The 8,145-nt window shown below is 38.2% G+C and overlaps 1 long non-coding RNA gene across 3 annotated transcripts in view; it reads left to right on the forward strand.

Annotated features, from left to right (window-relative positions):
- LOC112487845 (uncharacterized) overlaps positions 1-8,145 on the forward strand; it is a 68,462-nt gene that overhangs the window by 31,757 nt on the left and 28,560 nt on the right. For 2 of the 3 annotated variants that reach the window (XR_003051325.1, XR_003051326.1), the window contains 3 exons: positions 2,326-2,471; positions 2,772-2,903; positions 3,082-3,178. This is a non-coding gene — a long non-coding RNA (uncharacterized LOC112487845). The remainder of the gene's footprint in view (positions 1-2,325; positions 2,472-2,771; positions 2,904-3,081; positions 3,179-8,145) is intronic. The other variant, XR_003051327.1, reaches the window with a different exon arrangement.

Below are 8,145 nucleotides of genomic sequence, written 5' to 3' on the forward strand. Positions count from 1 at the left end.
GCAGAAAACAACTCTATAAAAGCTGTCATTTTTTTCAGCCTGGCCAAAGAAACGCTAAACTATTTTAACTCTTTTAACACACAACATATTTCCCCCAGCTGCAGGAATTGCTTAATCTATAATATATCAACATTTAGGTACTTATTAATTATAATATTCAACATTGTCAGGAGATTTATATATATATATATTCTTATGCAGACTTCAGTTCCCGTTTTTTTTTTCTACCTGCTTACTTGAACTTTACTTTTTCCCTGACATGTTGATTTATCTATTTTAATTTAGACAGTACTACTCAGGCAGTCTGCCTGAAGAATGATAACTTATTTCCTTGGCGATAGGGGAGAAATAAACACGTTAATAAAACTGCTAACACAAGTACCATATGGGGAAATGACAAAAGTCAAGCACTTAAACTGCAAACACCGGATATAAAAGAAGTAGAGTTGTGGCGGTTCACGTCAGTTGCTTCTACTTTTTGATGACTTCTAAATTGTTCCTCAGAAATGATTCATATTATTCTGAGTTACAGTTATGCAAAGTAATGTTACAACAACAAATGTTTTATATCTTCTAAAAGGCACAGTTTGCCTTTTCTGGTGAAGAACTACAGCCATACAAATACACACTGATCACACAAACCATTTCTCACTTCTTACAGTTCATTAAGTTTACAAAACATTTACATTCACAGAATAATTTAAAATAAATCAACTTAGTATGTAGTTCACAGACTGTCAGGTAAATGTACTTTAATAACAAAAAATAGTGAACTCTATGTCTAAAGGGGACGCAGCAACAAATAACAGAGTCTACACTGGTTCCTAAAGTATTGACGAGAATTTTAATCTCTAACAAAAATGTAGCTCAGTTGTTGTTTCGATAATATATATACTTCAAGTTTCTTGTGATGAGATTAATTGTTTTATATTAGCAGCTTAATACATTAAAAAATATTGTTCTTTTCCGTCAATTTTCCAGAATCAAGGAGGAGGGTTCTTGTCAGTAAATGATGAAGTGACCTTGACTTCATTGGGCTGTGCCTTTTCCATTCACTCTCCTTTTACTTCTTTAGACTGGGTGGGGGCAAAACAATGGAGGTGAGAAACCACAGCATCAGATCATGTTCTAGAAAAGTCATGAACAGCATTAGACCCTTTACCATTTTGACAATGTATCTAGCACTGTTCTCCAGACTTTCAATGGACTGATCGAAGTGGAAATGTTGGTTTACCATTCTTTAATGGAAGCTGTAACAGTATGCAGACGATGAATAAGTAAACACTTGAGTTAACAAACAGGTTTTTTTATTGGTCTGTAGTCATGGCGACTTAATGAAATGAATTATAATATTCATGTATTGAATATTTCTTGTGACTGAAGCATGTGAGGATGTGAAGACATTCATTTGTCTACACAGGAGTGATATTCACCCATCCATGAACCAATCGGCTCAACTGTAATCCCTGTATGTACCTTTTTTTTTTTTGCTTGGTATTATCCATCTTTCTGATGGATTCTAATCTCACGAGTTCATCTTGTCTTTAAAGATCTAGTTATAGAACATGAGGACCCATATGACGTCTAACAATGTCATTCATATAATTTCTCGTGTGGTGTGGGTTAGATACGTTTGCATCTGCTGGGGCTGGTGTAAAGAGTGACCTTCCATCTGTTTGACATGCAGTTCAGCAAATTAAGTTCACATTTATGTTTAAGTTAGTGAGAAAAGGGCAGGTGTGTAGTGTGAGCTCACGACTCCGGCCAGACTGACTGGATTGACAATAGCATGGAGTGTCAGTTACTGGAAGATTCTGTCTATATAGCTTTAATAGTTAGAAGACAGTTAGATCAGATTAAAACTTTTGCTTTTATGTCATACTGGTTGGACGTGCATACCCACCCATATGTTTTGTAGATTTCATCCACTGTCATGTCTGTCTTGGCATAAATTAGTTGAAGTGTTTGCCTTTCTCAGCATCGCCCTGCTGTGTCATTATTTGAACAGTAAAACTAACACATCAGCATGATGTTTTTATATCATACTTTGCAAATATGTTAATATCTGACAATGTATATAAGTCATAAGGTTACAGTGAAAAATACTCAGTTTGACTGAGTTCTGACACTTTGAACTAAGATTTCACCTCCAACTTGTGAAGATCTTTGGGTTTTCAGAATGTATTGTGCCAAGAAATCTGCTGTCCTCTTTCTGCTAGCTCTCATGAACAGCTCTGCAGCTAGTGAGAAAAAACTGGATTTATCACTCATTCAGAACACACTTAGACAACACTGACAACTGTTCCATTGTGTTGTTTTTTGCAGGAGCGGAAGAAGAAATTCAAATTGACTGGGATCATAAGAAATGTAGGGACAATCCACCTGAGTCATGTGGACCTGGATGGTATCGACTGGACAGCAGCCGGTGTGTGATGGTTTCCCTAAACAGGGCCACTTTTGATGAAGCAGAGGTTTGTTTGGATCATATTTCACCATGTCACATGTATTAGTTTCAGATCTAAGCATTTTTATATTTAAACAAAATAGTACATATATATGTGTACATATACTGTATGTCTTTGTATGCTTTATATAAAGGTCATCAGGTTTATCAGTAAAAAATAAAACCACCAACTGTCAAAAAACAATTGACCTCACTAAGACTTTTAGACAAACACTGCAAGAAGTCAACGTTCATGATCCTTCAGGACCAGAGGAAAAATGTAATATTTAAAAAAATAATTGTTTTGTTTTTGTTTGTTTTTTTTCAGGTAATTTGCCAGAATAAAGGTGGAAATCACTTGTCCATCGCCGATGAAGCACCTCTGGCCACATTAGCATGCATCCTACACTTAGAGGTTTCCACTTTTAATCTACACTGGGTTGGAACAAAAAGAAGAGAGGTGAGAACCTGCAGGTCGTATTTGTTTGAAGACAACTACATCAGCAATGGGTCTGTTTTTAGATTTTTTTCTTGAGGACGACAGAACCCCAGTAAACAGGAAGAAGCTCGTTATCAGTAATGTCAGGAGTAAACACTGTACACTGAGTCACTGATGTTGTTTGTGTTTTATATTTAAGCACGGTTCTCCAGAGTTTCAGCAGACTGATGGAAGTGGAAAGTTTGAGTTACCATTTCGTGACACAGATAAACGCTATGACTGTATGGAAATTAGAGGTAGGTAAATACCTTGACTAAGGTCATAAAAGCATTAAATGTAAAAGTTTGTGTGGTTGTATAAACCAGCCTGGAGATATAATGGTTTATTTAAAACCATAAGGATCACAGTGATCAGCAGTTTTTGGCAAGTTTATATATATATATATATATATATATATATATATATACACAGAGTACTAGGAAATAATAAATGCTTTTTTTAAAATATGCCCTATACACACACCTGTTCTCTGCAACGATGCATTAGATGCACCAGAGTACTGTATAAGCTGCATTTGGTTATTTTTGCACACTAGTGTGTAAATATGATTGTATGAACTGTGTTAATTCTAACTTGATCTCTCTTTCAGTTAGCCAAAACATCACCATATTTTGTTCCCAGAGCTGGGCTCTGTTCCTGACTGCAGCATGTGAGAATGAAAGGACCTTTATTTGTCAAAAGAAGACATGAATCTGAAGTCTCCACTCTAAACACACCACTGTGGATATGGTTCAAAAATGTTACCACTTAGTTCATTACTTCCCTTCAAAGCTCACACTTCCATGCAATCTGCAATAAATGTTAAGTCAGCAACCGTGCTGCTTGTTTCATTACTGTCTGAGTTCACAATGACGACAGTTGAAGCCACTGAAGCCCGCTTCAATTCTGAGTAGGACAGACAGTAGTTTTGTTGTTACTTTTCTATTAAATTTCTTTCTTGATATTTAATATTGATTGATGGATGGATCGATGGATGAATAGCATAGGCAACAAGGTAGTCACCTAAGGCACTCTGCTGGAGAGTGGGAAAAAAAATACCAGTTATCTGCCAATAGCCCTTTATGGTAGCAAGGAGATTCCAATCCATTTGATATACTGTATCTACAATGTAAGGAAAATGTTCGTGTCTGGTAATGTAGTGTTTGGATCTGTAAGACGTTGAGGTTATGTCTACAGGGGTCATTTCTCTAATATAACACAGGGAAATTAAATAAATTGGTAAAACATTGAAGCAGATTTAAAGCAATTTGTTGTCATCTGCCCGTCACATGGCTGATAGACCTTTGTAGATACTGCAGCTCTGCACAGGCAGGTTTTTCTTTTAAAAAGAAAATGTTGCCAGTACACCCAGATTCCATTCCTCACCTGTCCATACACATTTAGCAGAACTTTGTTGAGTTATATGGATGAAAATCCACTGCCCAACTTCATTCCTCCACAAGTCTGTCCCTCAGACCTGGCTCCACTCTTCACTCCCTTGGTAACAGCCCCCACTTACTTCTTTCTATTTCCCTGCACTTCCTCCTTCACTATCTTTCCTCCACCTGTCCTCTTCTTTCATTTTTCTTTCCTTCATCATCTCCTCAAAGTGGTCCAACCAACTCCAAAACATCTCTGTCCATTATCAGCTAACCTGCTGCACATCATTTCCAGTCATATTTCTCTGTTGAGCAGCACAAGTCCTTTTTTCCTCCCCCAACTCTGGCAGCCAAAAAACTCATTGTAGAACTCTGCCTTTGCCATGCACCTTCACTTTCCATCCTCCTCTCCCTTCCCTCGTCTTTGCTGTTCGCCTCCATCTTGCTCAGGTGCCTGCTGCTATTTTTTCTGCTGCTATTTGCATATGCAATCATATACCATGTCTGGATCACAACTGCTTTTAAGAGGCGGAGAATATTCAGCATGAAACATACTTCCCTCGGTTTTCATACATAAAAAATTGATATAATTAGTCACTCCGTATGAGTCCTTTTCCCTGGTTTTACAAATTTTTCCATCTTCCCTGCTGCAGCAGCCGATCCATGCTGCACAGAACAGTGTGATTTTTTTTTAAGCATACGTCGTCTAAAATGTATAAGAATTTGTTCATGAATATTTCTTAGGAGAGGATGAATGGTTTCATAACAAATCAGTTAACCTATTTTGGTTGCACCTGTATGCAGTCACCCAACCGATGTACAGAAATCAGCACTTTAGCGGCCATGTATATTTTTCTGTCGGATTTCCTTCCTGTTAAAGAGACAACGAGAACATGTTTTCCTGTTGCTTTATCCTTAATATCATGCATATAGATGCAGAGAGAAAGCTGAAAGAATGAGAACAGCGTGAATTAATCTTGTTTTTTTTAATTTAGCAAAATTTCCATTCTGCACACAGTGAGGCAGCTACCACCCATGGTACATTTAAACATATGCCTTTACAGATATTAATATCAGATTTTTTTTTTTACAATTCATTCACCTGGAAATATTATCTCTATAATAACAACCATGAAATGATACCAAATGTTTCTTCATGATGTTTTAGTGATTGTTGGGACTCCGTTTCTCAACTTCCTCATTGTCCGGGGGCCACTTTTCTCCGACTATTCAACTGATTGATCAAGTAACGACTTTGACAGTTTGATGGCAGTTTGACTGATGAGAGACCCTGGCTATATCCCACCTGTCATGGTGGAATGAATTGTCCATCCTGTCAAAATCACCTTTGATCTTGTCAGATATAGTGGATATAGTGTGGATATAGTGGAAAAGCAGAGAGAGGAGAGGCAACATCAAACATGTTACAGCTGAAATAATAAATTCACCATTACGTTCTTTAAGTCAGTCATGTTTGATAGAATCTCTCAATTTTTAAGTCACCTTTGTGTGAGCCACTTTGTAATGTTTACTAGTTTTTTACTAGACTGATATGTTCTTCCAGTGACGGAGTCACATTATCTATACTGTGCTCCTTCAGTCATATTTAATGAGGGCTTTGTGTATATGTCCCCACTATTGATTCCTGTTAGACTGTGTGTGCATGACCTTTTCAACATTCAGGTGTTGATCTGCAGTCTAATCTGTCATGGGAGTTTAAGTTGCCAGGAAAATTTAAACAAGTTCATCCCAACACAAACTCCACAGTGTCAGTGATCCTAAACTGCTGGCGAAGAAAAAGGCCAGTGTAGTGTGATCTGAAGACTCCAGTCTGAGAGCCCTGACTGGTAATAGCTCTGTGGCATTTCTTATAAGGGAGATTATGTGGTAAAGCATGGGGAAGAAACACTCTAACAAATGCAGGAACCTTAGTCAGCTTCTCATTGACCAAGCATTCACAGCTGAAAGATGTCGAGAACAGATTAAAACCTTTGCCTTTATTTCATACTGGTTTGACTCTCACATCCACTGATTAGTTCAGCAGATTTCACTGTGAGAGTTTTTTTTATAGTCCAGGTCAGTGTTAACACAGCCTGTGCTCCCTGTGGAAACACATTCACTATATCCAATAGCACAGTACAGGCCAGATAATGTGTGATGTTAGAAGTGTCTTCTTGGAAAAGTATTTGAAAGACAACCCGGAGGAACACTCTGTAAGACAAGGCTGTTTAACTGTTATACATTTAATTGGGTCAGATTTTCAACCCACTAAATTCAGCGTGTAAACTGGTTGATTACTAGAAGTAAAATTGAACCAATAGTTAGGAATGTATTGAGTAAGTAGTTAACGTTTTTAACTTTAAGAGGAAAGAATGATCATTTTCTGCGTTCTTCATAAACAGACACATTTAAACAAAAGGAAATCCATCCTCTGCAATTAATCCATTAACCCATTCTTAGGGAGCAGTGATTGCTTTCAGAAGTGTCCAGGGAGCAAGGGAACCCAACAGCCAAGGCAGGATTTCAATCTGCAATCCTCTGATAAGCTGATCTTCTCCCTCTAGGTCCCAAGCTTGATGATTTTTCAAAAATATATATTTTTTTAATGGGGCATTTTGCATAGAGACACTAGAGATACTACTCACACTTTTGGACACAGCTCCTCTCCACAGCCATGTGCGTGAATGTTGCAGTGGTGGCTTAGCGCTTAAGCAAGCGGACTAGGGTCCAGAAGGCTTCAGGTTCGAGTCCAGCTGCCAAGTTACCACTGAGGTTCTCTGAGCATGGCACCGTCCCCACGCGCTGCTCCCCGAGCGTTTAAAGTTGCCCACTGTTCACTTTGGTGATGGGGTAAAAGCAGAGGTCACATTTGGTTGTGTTCAGTTGTGTGCTGTGTCACAATGACAAGGAGTTCTCTAATCTCATCTACCTCATTGCTGAGGTGGAGTAAGTGATAATCTAAGTGATGTTGCAAAGCTATGGAGAGTATCTTGCATTCTTGTTCTCTCTCTCTCTGTGTGTGTGTGTGTGTCTCTCTCACTCAATCAATCAATTTTTATATATTCAATTTTACATATATTTAAATTTAAATACTTTAATTAACTTTCACCACTTCAGTGGCAGTTCTTGTGGCTTGAGCCAGTCACTGCTTAAATGATAGCTGATCTTTAGTTTACACGAGTAGGGGCCACTCAGCTCAAAACACTAGTTTAAGAAAAAGAAAAATCTCTGTATGTCGACTTTATGGAAGTTGGAGTAAAATTGCATGAAGAGTCTTAAAGTGTCAGCAGGGAATGGCCTGTGACCACAGACTGACAGTGAAAGGACTCTGCTGAAAAGGGAACCGGTTTCCCATTAGAGATAGTTTAATAGCGCTCACTGTTCTACTGGATGAAGACGACACACCAGGAGAAATGTCAAAAGTCTAGACTCTAGTGTGAGACTGTCCAGACTCCAGTAGTCTGCCCAGAATGTCTTTCATTTCTCCTGCACATACAGTACAGCTGACTTTGTCCAGTCCACGTCTTGGTTAAAGGTAATCTGTTGAATCTGATGAATAACAAAGTAGCTTTGTTATTCATCTGCAGGGATGCTACCAGCTGTCTTTGCCCCCCACCCCACTCCCCTTCCTTGACTGGTTGTGTGGACACTTCAGGATGAATAGTTTATTAGTGGAGAGTAAGTGGCAGTAATCGTACACAGAGCTTCTGTGAAACATAAAAACTTCAGTTTTTTGTGTTGAGAAATGCATTTGAAAATAGTATTTTTATGAGACTACTGTGTCACACTGGTTGTTGTTGATGGGTGGTTACTGCTGTTGTGTTACAGCAAAAAGATCAGTCGTT

Source organism: Cynoglossus semilaevis, chromosome 12 (genome assembly GCF_000523025.1).
Source record: "Cynoglossus semilaevis isolate Cse_v1.0 chromosome 12, Cse_v1.0, whole genome shotgun sequence".
Taxonomy (NCBI): Eukaryota; Metazoa; Chordata; class Actinopteri; order Pleuronectiformes; family Cynoglossidae; genus Cynoglossus; species Cynoglossus semilaevis.